The 21,740-nt window shown below is 44.3% G+C and overlaps 1 long non-coding RNA gene across 2 annotated transcripts; it reads left to right on the plus strand.

The window, feature by feature from the left end:
- Positions 1-1,808: 1,808 nt before the first annotated feature.
- Gm30986 lies at positions 1,809-10,694 on the plus strand. 2 transcript variants are annotated; one of them, XR_374992.2, is made up of 4 exons: positions 1,809-2,024; positions 5,409-5,512; positions 7,631-7,779; positions 9,569-10,694. It is a non-coding gene; the product is annotated as a predicted gene, 30986 (long non-coding RNA). The 2 variants fall into 2 exon arrangements; XR_374993.3 differs by lacking the exons at positions 1,809-2,024; positions 5,409-5,512 and adding an exon at positions 5,803-5,902.
- The last annotated feature ends 11,046 nt before the right edge of the window (positions 10,695-21,740 follow it).

Here is a 21,740-nt window from a genome sequence, read left to right on the forward strand (position 1 = left end):
ACAGAATCAGGGCATCATTGTGCTTGTGACAACAGATTGGATATAAGACAAAGGCCGGCATTGTGGGGAACTGCCCTCTGAGCCCAACAACCATTATCATCCTAGTCAGAGCATTTGTGAGCATCTGCAAGAGATTCTCAAGGTCCTAGCCTGAGATCTCAGCCAGTCCCTCCTGCATCTCCCTCCCAGCTGTACGGCATTCAGCCCTGACTGCACATGGTGGTCTCAGGAGGTGCTAGAGGCAGAAGGTTAGCTGAAGGGAGACCCCTGCGTATTCAGTCATAGAGAAGTCATCATCTCTTTGGTGATGCAGCTATGTGGGGGTCACTCACACACACCTGTAAGCAACCCCAATAAACTCATCATTCCACTAACCTAGACTTGGGTGGCATTGTTAGTCTGTCACCAGCCTTACCCTATCTAGGAAAAAAGAAACGGAGCAGTCAGGAGGGACTGCCAAGATGAGCACTCTTAGTAGATCAGGTTGTGTCACGCCCCTGGCAAAAGGGCGTGGTTCTGCGAAAGGGAAGCTCCTCTGAGCTTCAGCAAGGAGCAATTCAATAAATGGCTGCATCGCTGAACTCAGTTACTGTCCCAGCTATCTCTGCTCAGGGAGCTTGGTCCAAAGTTCCTTCCCTCCCTTCCCCTTTCCCTCCCTCTTCTCCCTTCTTTCCCTCCCTCACCTCCTGTGATGGTTTGTATATGCTTGGGTCAGGGAGTGGCACTATTAGGAGGTGTGGCCTTGGAGTAGGTGTGTCACTGTGGGTGTGGACTTTAATACCCCAGTCCTAGCTACCTGGAAGCCAGTATTCTGCTGGCAGCCTTCTGATGAAGATGTAGAACTCTCAGCTCCTCCTGCTCCATGCCTACCTGTATGCTGCCATGTTCCTGCCTTGATGATAATGGACTGAACCTCTGAGCCTGTAAGCCAGCCCCAACTAAATGTTGTTCTTTACAAGAGTCTCCTTGGTCATGATGTCTCTTCACAGCAGTAAAACCCTAACTAAAATACCTTCCTTCCCCTTCCCCTTCCCCTTCCCCTTCCCCTTCCCCTTCCCCTTCCCCTTCCCCTTCCCCTTCCCCTTCCCCTTCCCCTTCCCCTTCCCCTCCCTTGCCTCTCTCCCCTCTCCCTCCCTTCTCTCTTCCCTCCTCTTCACACCCTTTGTTGCCAGCCCCTGATCCTGTCTGGAGATCCACATTGTTTCATTCAGGAGATTCCAAGGAGAGTAGACAAATACAGATCAGATTTTTTTTTTAATCCCACGATCATTCCAAGCAATTGGCAGCAAAAACTTTGCTGTTTTGTTCTATCAGAAACAGGAGAATCTAGAAAACCTCAGTGGAGGTAGCGCGAGAGCCCCTGACTTGTAAATCTCTGTCATGGAAGGAACCAGGAACTGTAAACTGAAGTCCTAGAGGTTTATGTCAGACCCCAGCAACCCTATGATCTGGACTCTGCTGAGGAAGCATTCAGAAATAAATATGCAGGAACTTTTCCTCAACAATGTCTGTCACAGTTATTTATTTTTTCATAAAAATGAAAATATAAAACTCCAGTGATATGGCTAGCACAGCATGAACAAATAATGATGATAGGTGCCAAATGTATACAATGAAATAGCATGCATGCATTAAATGTGTTCCCATAGAATGATTAACAACCGAGAAGCATGTGTAAGGGAAAAGGACACGGTTTTAAAATGGAGATTACACTGTAGTGTTAATCGTTCCTGATTCTGAGAAATACACTGTGAGTGATTATTGCTTCTTTTATATTTTATGTGATTCCTGTAATGATTTTATTATCTGTATAATCAGAAAAATAACATTGTAAAAGAAAGCTCTCTAAACCACTTGTGGCCTGGTTGAATGGGGCCATAAACTATCATCATATTTATCTTTCTCATTCAATACAGTCCATCTGCCTGGATCTTTACTTGGCACAGATTCCTTGGACATTAACTTGAGGGGATGGATGGTTTATGACTAAGAACAATACAGCCCCCAGTCTTTCCACATTTCATGTAAGTTTCCGCAAGCTGTCCCTCTCCATAATTTGCTCAGAATTGTGGGATTGTTCCTTGCCGTCATCTCTGGCAGGCTCAGAGGACTTTGTGACAGCTGCTGCCAGCATGGTGTTCCTTATGTACCCACCACCTCCATCCCACTCAGCTCTGACAGGCTGGTAAAGGGTGGCTGGATGAAGAGCCTCCACCTTCCATTGCTGGCCTATGGTCCCCAGAGTCCTAGACCTGCATCCAGGAATCGTGTCCGGGGAATGTTCATCTGCCTGCTGCAAAAGACAAATCTCTGTCGGTGGGCTCCCACTCCTGTTCTGTAATTCAAATCAGGCTTGAGTTTGAGTTTTGCTCTCCCACCTCATACTTCTGCAAGGACGTGAACCATTTTTCCCCAAGCTGAGAACTGCCCCCAAAGAACTAGCTTTCTGTTAAAGTAGGACACTTCCTAAGAGTATAGCCATTTCCTAAGTGGCGACAGTGGAAACAGTGTATGACTCCCCAAGGCAGTTGAGTACCAAACTGACAATGGGAATGGTCTTCACAGAGAAATGTATGCATTAGGAAGGAGGCAGAGGAAGGAGCACAGAGGAAGGCTGGATGCTAAGCACCAGCACATAGGTCAACTGAGTTTGCATGGCAGAAGCCTGTGATCCTAACACATGAGAAGTATGGGAACAATCTGGGGCTATCCTGTTTGATATTGCCTCACACATGCACGTAGTACACGCTTGCGTGCACGCGCACGCGCACGCGCGCGCGCACACGCACACACACACACATGCAGCACACATACAGCACACATACACGTGCAAACACATGCATTCCAGAACCTCACCAAACAAACACTAGCAAGAGTAACCCATCCATAAAACCCAAACACAACAGACCAAAAGCCACAGCTAAGGGAAACACAAAGTTCCAGTTTCTGAAGCTATGATTCACATAATCTATTATATATCTTATTAAAACTGGTTGTAGCTGGAAATATCCAAACACAAAGTAATGGCACAGAGATAGAAACACCGATTGCCCCAAAACATATGCACACACAGTACACGTGTCCTGAAATATTACACTGTGTTCTGCTAATCCATGTGTGTTAATCAAAAGATTTTTTATAAATCTTTAAGATGATGGAAATACTAACTATCCTATTGAATTGTTATGGACTATATATGAATATCAAATTATCACACTTTACCACATAGATATGATTGACTAAAATAATTATTGTTTTAAAAAGTCAATATGGAAAAAATAGCTGTTTGCCATTGCAGGTGCCAGCGATTCTAAGCAATGCCTGTGATTAAAAATACTCTCTCTAAAACTCCTTCACTAGACTGCTTTCTAAGCTGTGTGATAATTGCTTCTGAAGCTTAGGACTGTGAGAGCAAGCTGCCTATCAATACAGGTTGTCAGTTCTCCTTCAGAAGCACAGAAGCTCATAGGAAGCACGCCTATGTCACACCTGACACACACTTGCTCAGTGTCTGTTTCATAACAGCTCCTGATCCTGGGCACTTGCTAGCAGGCTGCTCCTCATCCCAACCCTGTGTGTCTATACATGTCTGCCTTTGCTCGGCATCCTGTGTTTCTGTACATGTCTGCCTTTACCCAGCATCCTGTGTGTCTATACATGTCTGCCTTTACCCAGCATCCTGTGTGTCTATACATGTCTGCCTTTGCTCAGCATCCTGTGCTTCTATACATGTCTGCCTTTACCCAGCATCCTGTGCTTCTATACATGTCTGCCTTTACCCAGCATCCTGTGTGTCTATACATGTCTGCCTTTGCTCAGCATCCTGTGCTTCTATACATGTCTGCCTTTACCCAGCATCCTGTGTGTCTATACATGTCTGCCTTTACCCAGCATCCTGTGTGTCTATACATGTCTGCCTTTGCTCGGCATCCTGTGCTTCTATACATGTCTGCCTTTACCCAGCATCCTGTGTGTCTATACATGTCTGCCTTTACCCAGCATCCTGTGTGTCTATACATGTCTGCCTTTACCCAGCATCCTGTGTGTCTATACATGTCTGCCTTTACCCAGCATCCTGTGTGTCTATACATGTCTGCCTTTGCTCGGCATCCTGTGCTTCTGTACATGTCTGCCCTTACTCAGCAGACTCAAAGAATTGGACCAGTTAGTCTATGTGAAGAAACCAGACTAGTGTTGTTTCATTTGCTGTCTATCCACTAGAAGCTGAATTTAAATTTGTGTTTAATTTCTAAAACTATTTATTTATTTGTTTGTTTGTTTGTTTGTTTATTTATTTATTTAACAAGGCTTTGCCCATGCTAAGCAAGTGTTGTAATTGATCTGCATCCCTTATCCTTAAATTTTGAAACAGAAGTTTGCTGTCTAGTTCAGTGTGGCCTTGAACTCCCAGTCTTCTGGCCTCTGGCTCCCCAGTGCCCGGATTACAGGTATACACACCCTGATGACAAGCTGTGTTTAAATTATAGCTCATCTAGGTAGTATACATATTTCAAAGTATAATAGTTTTGTTTGAATATGCAAATTTCAGTTCATACCTAAAACATGTTTAGCAAGTATGAATCACACTTTTAAATAAGAGAAAATAAGAGATGAGTGACTTTAAGTATTTTTTTTAATTGAAAGGATGTATGAAAAAGACAATAATTATTATGGATTAGTATGTGATTCCTACTGAAAACCTTGGAGAAAGAGTAATAAAGATGAGCTGTTGGGCTATAGGCACTTGTGCTGTATAACTTCCCCAAGTTCCCCTCTTGTTATTTTTCTATTTAAAAAAACAATATTATTTTCTAAGCCCAAAGAATCAAGAAAAATTATAGAGGGGAGTAGGTGGTATATGCACAGATAATATGTATGAACTCCTCAGAGAATAAATTGTAAAGATGCATTTTAAAAGTGGAAAATACTAATCACATGTTCTATGCCACTTAGTCCTGGGAAGGTTAACTTAGGGTTTTGGGGGGCTTAAGGAGAGAGCATGGGATCTGGAGAAGGGGGCTGGGGTTGGCTAGTAGGCCTATTTACTAGGGTTTTTCTGTTTGTTTACCTTAGAGAAGTCGTGTGTCCCCTATGAACCTCCATTTTCACTTGTAAATGGGGGCTAAGTAGTGTTTATAAGGGTATTTTGCGGCGTTAACATATTCTACTGATGACAGTGAAAACATGAAAGAGAAGGAACTCTAACTTTAAAAATATGTAACCAATGATTTTAATAATACGGGTCCTAAGTTTCTTCCCTTTAAAGCCATCTTCTATTTTCTGATCTTGACCTCAGACCACACCTCTAAGCCTCTGATGGCACTTTGTTAAACACTGGCATGCACTTTATGGATAATGGCAATCCTATAAATTGTAATTCACAAACCTGAATGCCCCTTGCTTCCTAGTATCACATCATGGAAAAGTGGGACCTATTTGAATAATACTAAACCATTCAGACTCCAGAGAGAGCCCTGAAGATCTGGGTGCGTCCTCCAGAGCCCTAGCCAAGGTAGGTGACCACACTGGCCTAATATGGCAAGGCTAGAGCCCTGCCTGGTTTGCAACAGACTTGGCTCAGTAGCTTGAGAAAGGGGCTGTGCTTTGATTTGAATCTAATTCAGATATCAACTCTCACTAATCTTTTCACCAGCACAGTCTTTTCTTGTGATTTTAATATCACTTCCAATGTCTCCCCACCCACCCCCAGCCATTCAGCCTTTCTAATGTGACAGTCACTTTCTAGTGTGACATCACTATGAGTCACTTGCCTTTCTGGGGATCTTGTCACCATGGCCATTCATACCACCAGCCCACTTATCCTCTCTGGGTCCTCATCTTACGGTGACACCAATATCCAACAACTGTTATGAGAAGTCCTCTGTTCACAGGCTTTACACAAGTATGGACCAAATGACCGCTCACTGCAGTGGTCCGGTTATGTTCTGATACTAGTCTGTTATTTCAGATGGTTACTCACAATGGTCCCTGTAAGGTTGATGAAAAGACAGATGACAGACAGATGGACAGACAGACAGACAGTGGATTGAGGAACTCAGTGACCACACAGGCTTTATTCTAGAACTACAGAGTCTGCTGCTGTCTCCTTCCAGGTGGAGGTAGATGTAGGGCAGAAAACACAAGAAGAAACAAGGCTAAAATTTTCCCCTTTTGGATGGTGACTGGTCATTTGTAGGGGCAGCTAGGGAAACAAGGTCAATGGTGGCTGGAAAAAAATGGTGGGTAATTAATAAGCTTCCATCATGGCTGTCTTTGCTGGGGTGAAAAAAAATCTAGAAAACAAGGTACTGTAATCTAGGAACCAAGTGACTTTAGTTCCAGCAATCGCTGTTGTAACGAAGTGATTCTTAACATTCTGTTACACCCATGGATCAACCCACATCAGATAAGTTTTTTCATGCAGTAGATGGAAACTAATATAGAGACCCACAGTGGGACCATGTGCAGAGCGTGAGAGAGTTTGGAGCACTCATATCTAATTAGGATGTCTTCATCAGATCCCTTCCCCTCAAGGCTAAGGAATCCACGCAGAAGAGGAGGCGGGAGGATTATAAGAGCCAGAGGTGATGGACGAGTTCAAGAAAGCAGTGTCTTCCAGACACAAAGGGACAGATGCACATATGAACTCACAGTCTATCGCAGCACACACAAGTCCTGCACACGTTCAAGCCCGATGGGGTCCCAACACAAGTGGGAGAAGTAGACACAAAGTCCCAGCCCTAACCAAGATGCTATTTATAATCGATACCAGCTAGCAAAGGAAAAATCCGTTTTCTCCAATGCAGTGTCACTGGATGGGTATATTGCTCTCTCTCTCTCTCTCTCTCTCTCTCTCTCTCTCTCTCTCTCTCTCTCTCTCTCTCTCACACACACACACACACACACACACACACACACACACACACTAGCTTGAGAGAGAACTGAGTGAGATCTACTATCCAGGCAAGGTAACACCTCAGCCTTCCTAAAACTGTCCTGTGACTCTGACTCAGCCCCAGCCCTGGCTTAGGAAGGTGGCCTTGCTCCCAAGGCCCCCAGGCTCTGTAGTAGCCAGCCTGTCTCCTATGACTCCCTGCTCTGTGCAAACTGGTGCAAGGTCCTCTTTAACCTTTCCAGGGTACCGGCCTTCACCCCTCTTCTCCGCATAAGAATTCCACAAAGTCTCTTAAGGGATGTTGTGATGAAGACCCCCGAGATAAATGAACTGTAGAGATATCATTTGGGGGGATGGCAGTTCATGATCACTTACAAAAGGGCCCAAGGAGGCTGGAGTGTGGCTGTGGTAAGGGCATTAAAATGTCAGGGTTTTGATCCGTGGAACCAGGAAACACGAGTTCTGAAAGCTGCAGTAGAAATATGTCTAACTGTTGGACCCAGCGTGCCCTGTACTGGACTGTGGGATTATCCCTGTACTTGGTCTATAATAACCAATGTCTACAACATCATACCTGGGGGCTCTGCCCCGATATCTGTCAGTTCTGCTGAGAGTGATGGAATAGAATTGCTCTCTAGTTGGTTTTCTGAGCTATGATGAAACCAGGGCTGTCCACCATTTGTTGTGAACCAGTGTTTATCAGACTTGGTCATGACTCCAGTCTGTCTCCCACAGTCAGACACAGAGCATTCCTCTTTCTTCTGTGAAGTTCACATTCAGCAAGGCACGACCTTAAATGAAAAATCAACTATGTGGGGCAGAACAAACTCCGAGAGCATGGTGAAGACTTAGCAAGCAGCACTGACTGGAGAACGACTTAGCAGGTAAGGGTGCCCAGAACATCAGGGAAACAGACAGCTTAGGAAATAAAGGGCCCTAAGGGCCAGTTATGTTAGGACTGCATGGTACTGATGTAGGTATCCAGCATGGGTCAGGTCTAATGCTGGCTCACACATAGGGGTGTGTCTGTGTGCGTTTATATGTGTGTATGTTTCTGTGTATGTTTGTATGTCTGTGTGTGTGTTGTGTGTGTATATGTGTGTTTCTATGTGTATGTGTGTGTGTGTATGTGTGTGTTATGAGTCAGCACAAAATGGCTCTCATCTCAGATATCAGGAAACCTAAAGTAAATAGTGATATAATGTGCTGTATTTAGCTGAGTGCCACTCTTGTGTGAGCTTTGTACAAATATGGCCTTGAGGTCGGAGGCCTTTGAGTCTTTGCCCTCACCAGTCTGGACTTAATTAAACTACATGAAAAATCTGAAGGACATGTAGACTTGCTTTGGGACACTTGTTCATACTTCCTCCCCCCCCCCCCACTAACATTAGAGGCCACCATAGCTAAGCAATCTTTTGTTAGCTTAGCTCTGGCTTTGCTGCAGGTGACACCTCTGACATGCATATCACTAAGAGGCGTGTAGGTGGCTTTTCAGAAACTTGAAGGTTGCTTTTCTTGATGCCACAGACTCTTCACTTGGACCTGTACACATATCCAAAGGGCAACTTCTTTTTTTTAAACAATTTTTATTAGATATTTTCTTCATTTACAATTCAAATGCTATCCCAAAAGTCCCCTAACCCTCCCCCCACCCTGCTCCCCAACCCACCCACTCCTGCTTCCTGGCCCTGGCATTCCCCGTACTGGGGCATATAATATTCACAAGACCAAGGTCCTCTCCTCCCAATGATGGCCATGTAGGCCATCCTCTGCTACATGTGCAACTAGAGACAAGAGCTCAGGGGGTACTGGTTAGTTCATATTGCTGTTCCTCCTATAGGGTTGCAGACCCTTTCAGCTCCTTGGGTACTTTCTCTAGCTCCTCCATTAGGGGCCCTGTGAGCATCCACTTCTGTATTTGCCAGGCACTGGCATAGCAAAGGGTAACTTCTTGGGCATGAGAAACACAGCTACCGTCTGATCACGTGACCCTCGAGGGGCTGGGAAGACGGACTGGATGCGTGTAGACCATTGGTTCCCCTCATGCTCTCCCCATGCTTCAGTCCTTGGACAGCTCTGAACCCTTTCCTCAGGGAGGAGCATTTGCCCTCCGGTGACTCCGGTACCTTGGCCACTCCGTGAATGGGTTTCTCTCACAGACCTTGCTCCTGTGGCTGACAAAATGGGTCTGGTTCCACAGGGCTAACTCCACGACAAGTAAACACTATGGATTGTTTCCACTTCCCTCTCTCTGGTTTGTTTGTTTCTGCTTTTAAACTTAAATTTGAGACAGGGTAGCTGTGTGATGCCTCCATTTCAGAAACAATATCTGGATTGAAGGCCACCAGGGACACAAAGACGGGAGAGAAGGTGAAATCTCAGAGGTGTGGTGGTCAGAGTCCTGTAAATCTTGAGGTTAATCTTCCGAACCAGAGTTCAGCTCACAGCACCCCCATCAGGTGGCTCATGATTGCCTGAAACCTGGATCTCGGGGATCCAGCGCCCTCTTCTGGCCCCCATAAGCACCTGCACATGAATAGGTGTGTTTCTCTCTCTCTCTCTCTCTCTCTCTCTCTCTCTCTCTCTCTCTCTCTCTCACACACACACACACACACACACACACACACACACACACACACACACCACACCCAAATAAAGTTTTTTTTTTAATAGAAAGAATGCAGAGCTAGAGCGGATCATGGCAACTATGCAATAAACAACTTGAAGAATCATTCCGTCAAGTGTGGGAACCAGAGTGGAAAGATTGTCTTCAGCCTGCAGCCAACACCAGTCACCACCTATCAGAGAAATGCATCCTGTGAGTACCACATTCCAGCGTCTCTGGAAGACCTCCATTTCCTCCCCAGGCTGGGAGAGGCTCAGGCACCTTGGCTCTCTTGGCAGAAAGGCAGCTCCTAGGTGGAACTTGGGCAGTGCCCTCTGCCCTCATAGCTGTGTCTGCAGGCTGTACCTGTGGCATCCTTGGCCAGCCCACTCACGCCAAGGCAGTGTGTGCCCCACCCCAACCCAGCCAAGCCATCTGCAAGAAGCAATAATCTCCATCCCTCTGCTAGTTGGACTGTAGTTCTCATAGGACTGGCCACAGCTGACATTCCAGAAGCTGAGGGAAGAAAGAGCCTTAGAAGATAAGTAAACACGTAAGACCTCGATTCTCTGCAGGAAGAGGTCATTACACCTCGGTGTGTTTTCTGTCAGGCATTCATGCAGTTGTTGCATGTCCAAGGGCTGCTGGGAACACTTCAAAAACCCAGAGAATCAAGCGCTACAAGGTAACAGTTGCTGTTAATAAGGGGTACCATAGCACTTTGTGCTCACCCTGCAGGAGCTGTGGAGCGTCACCACTCACTCACACCCCAGGGGAGGAACTTGGGACCGAGAAAAATCTAGGAATCACTGGGCAGCAAAATAAAAATGTCACCACACTGTATAGATGGCCTATAAAAAGGAGCAGAGTGCGGAAGGAAGGATGCAGGAGGCTGGCTTGACTGATCGCTGGCAGAGGCTTTCCTAGCTGCAGCCTGCTGTTACCACCCACGGATGTTCCTCCCGGGACATCGCTGAGACATAAGACACGTACAGAGCCCTTGTTAATAAACAGACTTGGCACTACAGCACGGCTCTGCTAAGCCTTGTGCCTATTTGCGTGGTGATTTACTAAATATGAAAATAAAGCTGTTCCTTAAAGAACCCCCAACTTTTCCATTCCAATGCATTTTTATCTAAATCTAGAGGATTCGCAGTGCTGGCAGTGGGCGGCACTCACTCTTACGTTAGCTGAGAACCGAAATGCAGGTTCCCATCACCAATCGGAGAATAAAATTCTCTATTAGACTGTGGGGCACGTAGGTGAAAGAATGCTAATCACCAAACACAGAATCATAGGGACACTGTTGGTCACTAAGGGAGCCAGGCTCCCCAAGGCAGCTATGAGCTGAGCTCTCAGACTCCAGGTACAGTGAGGAAGGCTTATTATAGATCAGTGGTTCTCAACCTGGGATCAAATGACCCTTTCACTGGGATGGCATATCAGATATCCTGCACATCCAATATTGAAATACAATTCATAACCATAGCAAAATTGCAGTTATAATGTTGCAACAAAAAAATAAATAAATTTATGGCTGGTGGTCACCACAACATGAGGAGCTCTACTAAAGGGTCACAGCATTAAGGAGGTTGAGAATTGCTGTTACATCACTGAGGATTTTCTGTGTGATGGCAGTGTTCGGTCCTGCACTGCCTGGCGTGACAGCTCCTGGTCACCCTGGGCGGTTGAACGCTTGAAATGCGGTTAGCACAACCTAGAACTGTGCCATTGACGTTGTAAAGATTTCGATTGATTTATATTTGAGTAGCCACATGTGGCTAGAATTGAACTTTCTAGACTGCGCTGTGTTTTATTCTTGGGTTCACCAGTGTTTCTTCAACTTAAGCTGCTTGGAGTGTTTGGCTGGTCTCCATTCCCTGTGGCAGGGCCTTTGGAATGCAGAGTTGATGGAACAGTTGTCACTGGCTGGAGACAGCCAGCCAGAGGGTATAAACCTCAGCCTGGGAAAACTTGGGAGCAAGCATGTGGGTGCATGAAGGCCAAGGCAGGTGGGACTCCTGGCATGGAAGGAAAAGAGATGCTAAAAAGATTTTTCTAGACTTTTAGAATCTGCCCTCATTGGAATGTGTCCTTTACAGACAGAAAAAATGTGCTGGCCCTCTGAGGAAATGTGTTGTCCCCTCAGCTGGAAGAGAGAAAAGAGAACGGAAGAGCAAATGGCAATTAGAGAAGCTAGACCAGGCCTTCCCAACCCTGACAGAATGGGTCAAAAAAGCTGTTCTCTCCCATGGCTTTCGACTTTGAGAGAAGTGACCCCCTAGCTTCAAGATGGTGCTTATACAAATACGCATGGTGAGCTTTTGATTAAGTATCAAAACAAAGCAGTGGAACTGCCAGAAAAACTTCATCCAGCCTGAGGTGAAGTTGAGGGTTCTGGGGCCTATATGGAGGCTGTGAGGCAAACATTCCTGACACACAGTAAATAATGAGGGGGCACGCAGAGCAGGGCCTGGGAAAGGAAACTGACACATGATAATAAAACAGGGACTCTCAGACCAGACCCCCATCTTGTGATAGCTCCAGGGTCATCCAAGGGAGGCTGATCGGTGTCCTATTTGAGAGAGCAGAGCTGTTAGCCTGGTAGGGTTGGTATAGGAAAGCATAGAAATACTCGTGGACCCTTCTTTATTCTCTCAGAACGATTAACCAGCGTGGCCTCAAGAATCCCCTGATCCCCATCCTCCATGTCTCAGCCAGTCTCAAATGAATAGTTCATTTCTAAACAACGTCCTGGCCTCAGTGCATCACTGAGTTCTCCTTCCATGTCGGGGGGGGGGGGGGGGGGAATTGATGACATTGACTGTGCAGCTGGAAAAAGAGAGGACACTGCCAGAGTCTCCGCAAGGATTCAGTCAGCCCCAGTGCTGGGGACAATCTACGTTACACCACCCCTATTCATGATAGCAGCTGTTAAGTTTGTGTGGTTCCCAAAGCTACACTCCATTTCAATAATTCATTAGAAGAATCATGGGCCTTGTTGAAGGCTGTTTCACACTCATGAATGTGGTTTATTAGAAAAAGAAAGAAAAAAACATTAAAAAAAAATCAGCCAGAAGATGCACACTGGGTGGAACTGCGGCAAGCAGCAAACATGAAACCTCCCAGGGCCTCTCCCTGTGGAGTCACAGGCACTATTTTCCTGTGCACGACAATGTGCACAGTGTTGCCAGCCAGGGAAGGTCGGCTGAGCCTGGGAAGCAGAGAGGTTTTTAACTGGGATCTGTCACATGGTTAGGATTAATCTATTGGTTGGTTATTCATACAGTTGCTTTCAGTCTATAGGTCAGCTGATAACTCATGACTCAAAGACTCCAACTGTAAACCATGTCGTTGGTCTTTGCAGTACAGCTGAAGCCATGGCTTAGCACCATCATCAGTCATCATTGGTGGACTATCATGGTCGGCCCAGGCCCTCAGGCAAAGGAGGTACTTCTTTTAGGAAGAAGAAATGTAAGGGCTTAAGGACCAATACCAGAAACCAAAGTTAAATGCCAGATTTCATTAGGGGCAAGGATAATTTGTTTTTAACCGTGCACACATATATAACAACATATTTGAGGTGGTTTGAAGATGTATTATAAAACATGTCTATGGGTGAGAGTTTTCTGCACTATGGTACAGAAATCCAATCCAATTAGGCCTTCAAAACCAAAAGGAAATTAAATACACCAATATAGGAAACTTCTAAACTCAAAAAACACTACTAACAAAATGAAAAAGTAATAAAAATTATAGAATAAGAGGACGTGATCTTTAAATCGAAGAAAAGGCAGTCCATTGGAAAGATCAATATGCGCCACAAGCAAATTTGCAGAAGAGGTAAATTATACAATGTGAATGAACATGAAAACTAGCACAAACTTTGGGAGACAGTTGATTTAAAGTCATTAAAATATAAAGTTTAAAATGACAAGTGTGTCAGCTCAGAAATGTGTGTGTGGTGCAGCACTGTTTGTGACAAGGTCAGGAAACAGCACTGTCCGTCCCCAACCACATACACTAGGATTGCGGGATATGCAGTTGACATGAGACAGCCCTCAACTGAGGTGAACAGGAATCATAAAGCAGTCACCAAGTGAGGAAGTTACAAGGAACTATCCATAGCTTCATATAGATAGCATATACGTTGATGTATAACACACACATGCATGAGACACACATACACATAAGACAACACATGAAACACACACACATATTTGTATAAGAAAAACAAAGACTTTCAGGATGTTACCCCATAGTGGCTTGAGGGAAATTATCCCCCATAGGCCCAAATGTTTGAATACTTGGCCTCCAGTTGGTGGCACTGTTTGTGTAGGTTGGGAAGTATGGACTTGGTAAAGGAAATATATCAATTTGAGAACATAAAGACTTATACTATTTCTAGTCGTCGCCCCCCCCCACCTCTCTGCTTCTTGCTTGTATCGAAGATGTGAGCCCGCAGCTTTTGCTCCAGCCTCCATGACTGACTGCTACCTGCTGTCTGCTCCTTTCACTCCACCATCGTGAACTCTGGCCTTGCTAGATAAGCAGGCCTCCTTCCAATCCTGGGCTGCAGTCTTGCTGGAAATTGCATCTGAGACCAGGATCCTTCCAGTGATTGCCCCTCCATGCAGCCCTGCTAGGCAGCCCCAGGCCCCTGCCAGCTCTGACTTGTCTCCGCACACTGGGACTTCGGTGGCTAGTAGAAAACCGTGCCTTGCTTTTTCAGCCCTCTTCAGGCATGCCTGCTTCCCAAGCTCCCCCAGTACTTCAACATAAATCCTTTATATCATAACTGTCTCAGTGGCTCTGCTTCCCAGACTGGATCCTAAATGTTACTCAAATGCAATATGACATGTGTGTGCTGGGGGACAGTGATCCATAAAGCCAGCAACATTTTCTGATGGGGAAGTTGAGTTTCAATTTCCCCTTAGAGACCGCACATTCCAGGACTACAACACTCACCTGTCACACCCTGGCCCATTTCCTTTCTGTCATCTCATCTCAGATAATCAGAGACATTTTTTAAAATGCTAAACTCTAAGTAAAATACCCCTAGATCAGCAAGATTGCTGCTCCCAGAGTCTGCTGCGGTTCTGCCAGAGCTAAGCTAATTTTGTGCATTCTTAAATTCGATAGCTTATCAGGAGTCTTGTAGACACTAGCTTTAAGTTTCCCTAGAAATGCTTTTAGGTGCTTAAACCTATCATAATCTCCATGCAAATGGGAGGGGAAAAAAAGACCAACTATTTCAGCTGTACCCCATGTGCAGGGTACTTAAAAACAAGTTCAATCCTCACAGCTTCCTGCGAGGTGACATTTGTTCCATCCCTGTTCCATGGAAGCTCAGAGAGGTAGCAACAACCCTCCCCTCTCACCCACAGCTCAACCAAGCCTCCACACAGCTCACTGAGATTACAGACATGCACTTCAACATTCAACAAGACGCACTCTGAGATAGACCCACCACAGTCCCCCTCCCAGACCCATCAACCTCTGCTGCAGAAACAAAGGACTCTTACAGATTCTTTGTGATTGGCTGCAGCTTTGGGTTGTTCAGAGGCTGCAAGGAACTGTAAAACTTCTCTTTATGACAAGGAATTCAAACCCTTTTATCTCTACCATCTAGTAAAACTTTTATGCAAATGAACGTTTTGGTCCCCACCACCCCTGCATTCCTGGTGGCCTGGAGTGGTAACCCCTCCCATATCTCTTTCATTGTCTTTGCCCTAATTCTTTCAAAACTAGTCAATCTTGAAAGACTGTGAGGTTGGACCCCAGCTAGTGGGGAGAAGATACAGTCCCCAGCCGCATTAGAATAGAAATCATCGAGTGGACTTCTTTCCCTGGTGTGCTTGCTCTTCGAAGCTTATTCTCCTGATTAAGAATCAAGTTTTGCCTTGTTAAGATCATTCAATTGGAGTAGGTATGTTGGTTTGCATGAGGATGGTCCCTGTACTGGATTGACACAAGCTAAAATCATCTGAGAAGAGGGAGCCTCATTTAAGGAAATGCCTCCACAAGATGGGGCTGCAGGCAAGCCTGCAGTATTGTCTTAATCAGAGACTGATGGGAGAGGCCCCCACCCATCGTGTGTGGGGACATCCCTGTGCTGTGGTCCTGGGTTCTATAAGAAAGCAGGCTGAGTAAGCCATAAGAAGCAAACCAGTAAGCAGCATGCTTCATGGCCTCTGCATAAACTCCTGACTCCAGGTTCCTGCCCTACTTAAGTTTCTGTCCCGATCCCTTCGATGATGAATAGTGATATGGATCATTAGCCAAATAAACACTTTCCTCCCCAATTTGTTTCTGTCATGGTGTTTCATTGCAGCAATAGTAACTCTAACAAAGACAATGCCCACAGGCTCATATATTTTAATGTTTGGTCTCCGTTTGATGGAACTGTTTGGGAAGGATTAGAAGATGCGATCTTGTTAAAAGAGGTATGTCATTGGGAATGGTCTTTGAGGTTCCAAAATGCCTGAGACATTCCCAGTTAAATCTCTTTCTCTCTCTCTCTCTCTCTCTCTCTCTCTCTCTCTCTCTCTCTCTCTCTCTCTCTCCTCTCTCTCTCTCTGCCTTTGGCTTGTGGATCAGAAAGGGGAGCTCTTAGCTGCTCCAGCACCATGCCTACCTGCTTGTTGCCATGCCTTGATGGTCATGAGCTCCAACTTTCTGGAACCCTGGGCCCTCAGTTAAGTGCTTTCTTTTATAAGCTGTCTTGGGCATGATGTTTTGTCATGGCATTAGAAAACTAACTCAGTGGCAATCTCTTTCTTTGAACTTATTACCAACAACTTAATTTTTTTTTCTTCAGTTCATATCAGATATCAAGTACCTGGGATTTGCACAGACTTCACATGTGATAGGCAATATCCTCAACAATATCTTCAGATGCCAACTGTACTTTGGGATCCCTGGACCATTTTAGACTAACTTAGGTATGAATGCATGGGGCTCCCAGACCCTCTGAGTTTTAATAATTCACAAGAAAGACTCACAGAGTCACCAAGGCACTGTAATCTTAACTGCAGTTTTACTATGAAGGATACACAAAGGGCATTTATATGATTTATAATGCCTCTGGAGCCAGGGCACTTTGCTTACCCTGCATACCAGTGTGTTCAGCAGCCAAGAATGAGCTGCACTGAGCCCCAGTGTCTAGGTATTTCACTGAAGTTTCATTATGAAGCCACAATTGATGAAATAATAAGCCTAGACGTTGACCTCAATCTCCAGACTCTTCCCTGGGGATGCTGGGGTGTTAGCATTCTCTTCACTATGAAAACATTCCTGACTGAGGCAGAGAAGAAGATTTGTTTAGTTCATGACTTGGGCGGGGCACAGCCCACCCTGGTGGGGAAGGCCTGGTGTGTGCATAACAGATGAATATGTTGATGAATCTCTTCAAACCTTAGCAGACCTGGAGCCAGAGGGGTGGTGGAGCAAAGCTGGACCTCATAACCCTCTTGTGGATAGCCCTGGGGCTAATTATATTTGATGTTAATTCCATTCTCCTGTGTGTGGCTTCGAACAAGGAATGAGTCAGCACTCAGGTGAAACCTGCTTCCCACCATAATTTGTAAAATAAAGGAGAGCTGATGATTGGACAGATAAAAGGGAAGGTGGAAGGGAAAGTAGGGAGAGAAAGGAAGGAGAAATGGGAGAGGGAGAGGACTCAGAAAAGGAGGAAGAAAAGCAGAGCAGAAGCACATGGCCTGGAAAAACTGCAAGTTCTAAGGGGTGTCATAGATGTTGAAGATGGTAGTGTAGCAGTAGATCTGCCCAATATAGGCGCACACTATGTATTCATATTAATTGAGTTGTGTTTTCATTGCTGGGGCATATTTGGATGAAAAGATTTACCACAACATAACCCCAGCCCATGCTCCTGCCTGCTAGATTCCTTGTCAAAAATTCTGCAATCTCTTAAAATGATGCCACCTGCAAGGGACCAAGTCTTCAAGCATCTGAGCCTATGGGGGTCATTTCACATTGCAGCCACAGAACTGAGTGACAGAAGGTCATAACTCTCTGGTCACTTGTCCCCTGTCTCTAATGACCAGCTTCCATCCTCAGACTGTTCAGCAACCCACTGAAATCTCAAGAGCTTTTGATGCTTGGTCTAGGGATGTACTCTCTCTTGTATAGATGTCAGTGTATCAATTACTATAAGTCAGGTAGCCTGCAAGAGGATTTGAAATGGAAGAGCCAGGCTGGAGAAATATCTGGCTTAGACAGGGTTACCTTGGTTTCGTTGCCCACCTGGAATATAGTATCTTCTTCTGTAATATTGCCTTTTAAAACCTTGATTCAACAAAGAAAATAATGTATACATAGAAAAACACCAGAACAATCTATGATGATGTCATTAATAAGGGTCATCTTCACAGGAGACTAATCTAATTGCTAAATTATGTCCACATTTTCTTTACTTTATAAACACTTTAAATCTCTTGAGTTATTTTGTACTTAAAATATACAAAATTTGGAAATGTTTTGACAATTTAATTAACCTCTACAAACACCCACATCAAGATGAAGTACATTCCACTACCCTGAAAGTCCAGTCCCATCTCACCCCAAGCCACCCTTACTCTGATCTGAACGTACACCCTTGTTTGAGCTATTCTTGAACTTCACATAAGCAGGGGACACAGCCTGTGCTCCACTGCACTGTTCTCGGTCTCTTGGGATAGTGGGTTGAGCTACATTCATGCTGTTGGGTTGGCAAAATTAATGTTGTAAACATGGCTATAGTATCCAAAGTGATCTACAGAGTCAATGAAATCTCCATCAAAATGCAATGTTATCCTTCAGAGAACTAGACTATGCAATTCTGAAGTTCATACAGGAAAAACAAAAACAAGCAAGTGAACAATAACAACAAAATCCAATAGTCAAAGTCAGCATAAGCAGGAAGAGCAATGCTTGAGGTGTAACAATTCCTGGACTCAAACTGTATCCCACAGTCTATTGTAACAACAGCACGGGAGTCTCCCAAAAGCAAACATGTGGACCTAAAACATGTCTTGTAGCATCTTGTAGCTACCTATTTTTCAACAAGGTGTTAAATCATACATTGGACATAACAGACAGCCTCTTCAACAAGCATGAAAACTGTGTCCACCTATAGAAAAAAAATGGAGCTGGATCCATATCTCTCACCCTGAATTCAGTTCAAAATGAATCAGAGTCTGGAAATTTGAAACTACCAGAACAAAAATATCACTAAACCAACTCAATATAGGCACAGGCAAGGACTTTCTGAAAAAGACACCCATAGAACAGGGAATAATGCCAAGTACTGACACACTTGATTGATTACACAAAATCAAACAATCGCCAGAGCAAAGGGCAGCCTGCCCAATAGGAGGACATCTCTGCCGACCTGACACCAAACAGGATATGAGCACCTGCGGAATTCATAAGGGACCGCAAGAATTAATCCCAGGACCAATCACTCAATCAATCAATACGCTAATGCATTGAATTGGGCAGTTCTCAAAAGGAATAAAAATGGCCCGTGAGCCTTTGAGAAGCATTGAATATCAAGGACATGTAAATTAAAACTGCCTTGAGATTCCTTCTCAGGACAGGCAGAATGGCTATCATAGGGAGCGGGGAGACAAATGCCAACAAATGCTGTGTGAGGAAAGAGGAACTTACATGCTGCTGGCAGAATGTCAATTGTGCAGTCACTCTGGAAGTCAACACTGAAGTTCACCAAGGAACTAAAAGCAGAGCCCCCATATGACCCTGCTATACCATTCTTGATAGGACACCTAAAGAATTCCAGTCAGCATTCCAAAAAGATCCTTAGACATCCATGTTTATTGCTGCACTACTCACATTAGTTAGAGCATCGAACCAGCCTAGTCCATCCACAGAGGAATGCATAAAGTACACGTGATACATGTGCACAATGGAATCTTACTCCGCAGTAAAGAAAAGTGAAATTAAGACATTTGAAGGAAATGAATGAACTGACAAACATTATGTCTGAGCAAAATGCATTCAGAAAGTCACATGCCACGTGTTTTCTCTCATATGTGACACTGAGATTTAAGTTAGGGTGGGTGGTGAAAGGAGGGGACTGTGGGGGGTATTTTAAGGGAGGAAGGAGAAGAGAGAGTGATGGAATTCATGTGGCATGAAAGCAGAAGTGGGTGCTGTCAGGGGACAGGATGGGTGCTGTAAGGGGCACAGAGTTGGAAATGAATTAGGACAAAGTGTAACATATGTGTATGAAAAGGCCACATGAAACCAAGAACTTTGTGTGCAGTATTCAAAATGAACAAAGAGGAAAGAAAGAAGGAGAGAGAGAGAAGGAAGGAATAAATAAACTTGTCTATGTCATATCAAGCTGATTTCTTTTTATTGCTGCACAATATTCTATTATATCATGAACATTTAGATTGTTGGTAAGACTATTATGGGGTAGAGGATCTGCTATAAATACTTCTGTACAAGTATTTCTATGGATATTAGCCTTTATTTATCTTGGGTATTGAGTATACATGCCCACAAATATACATACATACATACGTATATACAGAGAGAGACAGAGATAGAGACAGACACACAGAGAGAGAGAGAGAGAGGGAGAGAGAGAGAGAGAGCTAGGAATTTAATTTCTGTGTACTGTGTATCAAACTTTTTAAATAATTCAGCTTATTGTTTTCTAACATTCACACCAAAATGAGGGCCCTGGCTGTGCTGCCTTCTAACAACACTCAGAACTGCCAGGCTCGGCCTTAGATGCTCTACTCCAGTCAGCCTGAGATACCCTTAGCACTAACTTGCATCTTGTTGAAGATGCATCACTCTGTTTTTCATCTGCCTTGGGGAACCCATCCGTGTTCTTTCTCAAACATCTGTCCCAATCATTTACCTTTTCAATTGAGAGCATGCTTACCTTTATACCAATATTTTCATACCAGCCTTTCCATTTTTCCTCTCCGGAGCCTGAGAGGTCAGTGACTGAGCTCATGGAAGCATGTGTTTTGGGGTAGGGCTCTTCTTCTTTCTTCTTCTTCTTCTTCTTCTTCTTCTTCTTCTTCTTCTTCTTCTTCTTCTTCTTCTTCTTCTTCTTCCTTCTCTTCTTCTTCTTCTTCTTCTTCTTCTTCTTCTTCTCCTTCTCCTTCTCCTTCTCCTTCTCCTTCTCCTTCTCCTTCTCCTTCTCCTTCTCCTTCTCCTTCTCCTTCTCCTTCTCCTTCTCCTTCTTTTCTCCTTCTCCTTCTCCTTCTCCTCCTCCTCCTCCTCTTCCTCCTCCTCCTCCTCCTCCTCTTCCTCCTTCTCCTCCTCCTTCTCCTCCTCCTCCTTCTTATTCTTTTGCTACACACCATCTGTGCTATTGTGTGGGACAAAGAGCGTGTTATTTTTCATTCTCAAATAGTATCTCATAGAAGCATGGACATTTGCCAACTCAACTGTTTGTTATTGATCAATAGTTGGGTTGTTGCTAGCCTCAGATATAATGCTGCTAGAGGTATTTTTTGTCACTGTTTGTTAGAAAAAATAGGCACTCATTTCCTGTTACAATGTAGTCATGAATCATAAGTTGGTGATTAACTTGATAAGAAATTATAGTGTAATTTTTGAAGTATGTGCAGTAATTTTGACTCAAGATAAAAATGATAATTATAACAGCTCCAGTCTTTGCCAACCTTTGATATCTCCACTTTTTAATTATCCTGTATTCTGTTGGCTGGATATCATAGTTCTGATTTGTGCTTCTTGGTAAGATTTTTTTAAGATGACATGTCTCAATGATGACAGGATTAGTATTAAAATCAGAGCAGCCAAACTGTTTTGTTGTTTTGGACATTTGCATTTGTGGAGCGATGCTTAGGGGATAGAATGAGATCATCTCACCTTGAGAAGGCAGCAATTACAGTAATGGATACCAGTAAAAGTTTGCATTCTTATTACCAAAGGTCCTTTCAAAGCCTCCTGTCTCTTCCTGGAACACAGACATTTAAAAACCTAAGGGGTGTCTTATTTTCACCATCTATACTGTGGTTAGGTTTGTTCTCTTGAAGTACACATGCTTAGAAGGGTCATGGTAGCAAGAAGGAGTAAAAGGAATTATTTATTCTAGCTAGCCCGTACAAAAGACACAAGATCCCCATGTTTTATTTACAAGCTGTAAGCCTAGACTGGGCAGGTTGTCAGCTACTCTAACTTCCATCCCAGCCATAGGGCCTTTGCTGTGTGAGCCTTACCTGGGTTGCC

This window comes from Mus musculus, chromosome 2 (assembly GCF_000001635.26).
Source record: "Mus musculus strain C57BL/6J chromosome 2, GRCm38.p6 C57BL/6J".
Lineage (NCBI taxonomy): Eukaryota > Metazoa > Chordata > Mammalia > Rodentia > Muridae > Mus > Mus musculus.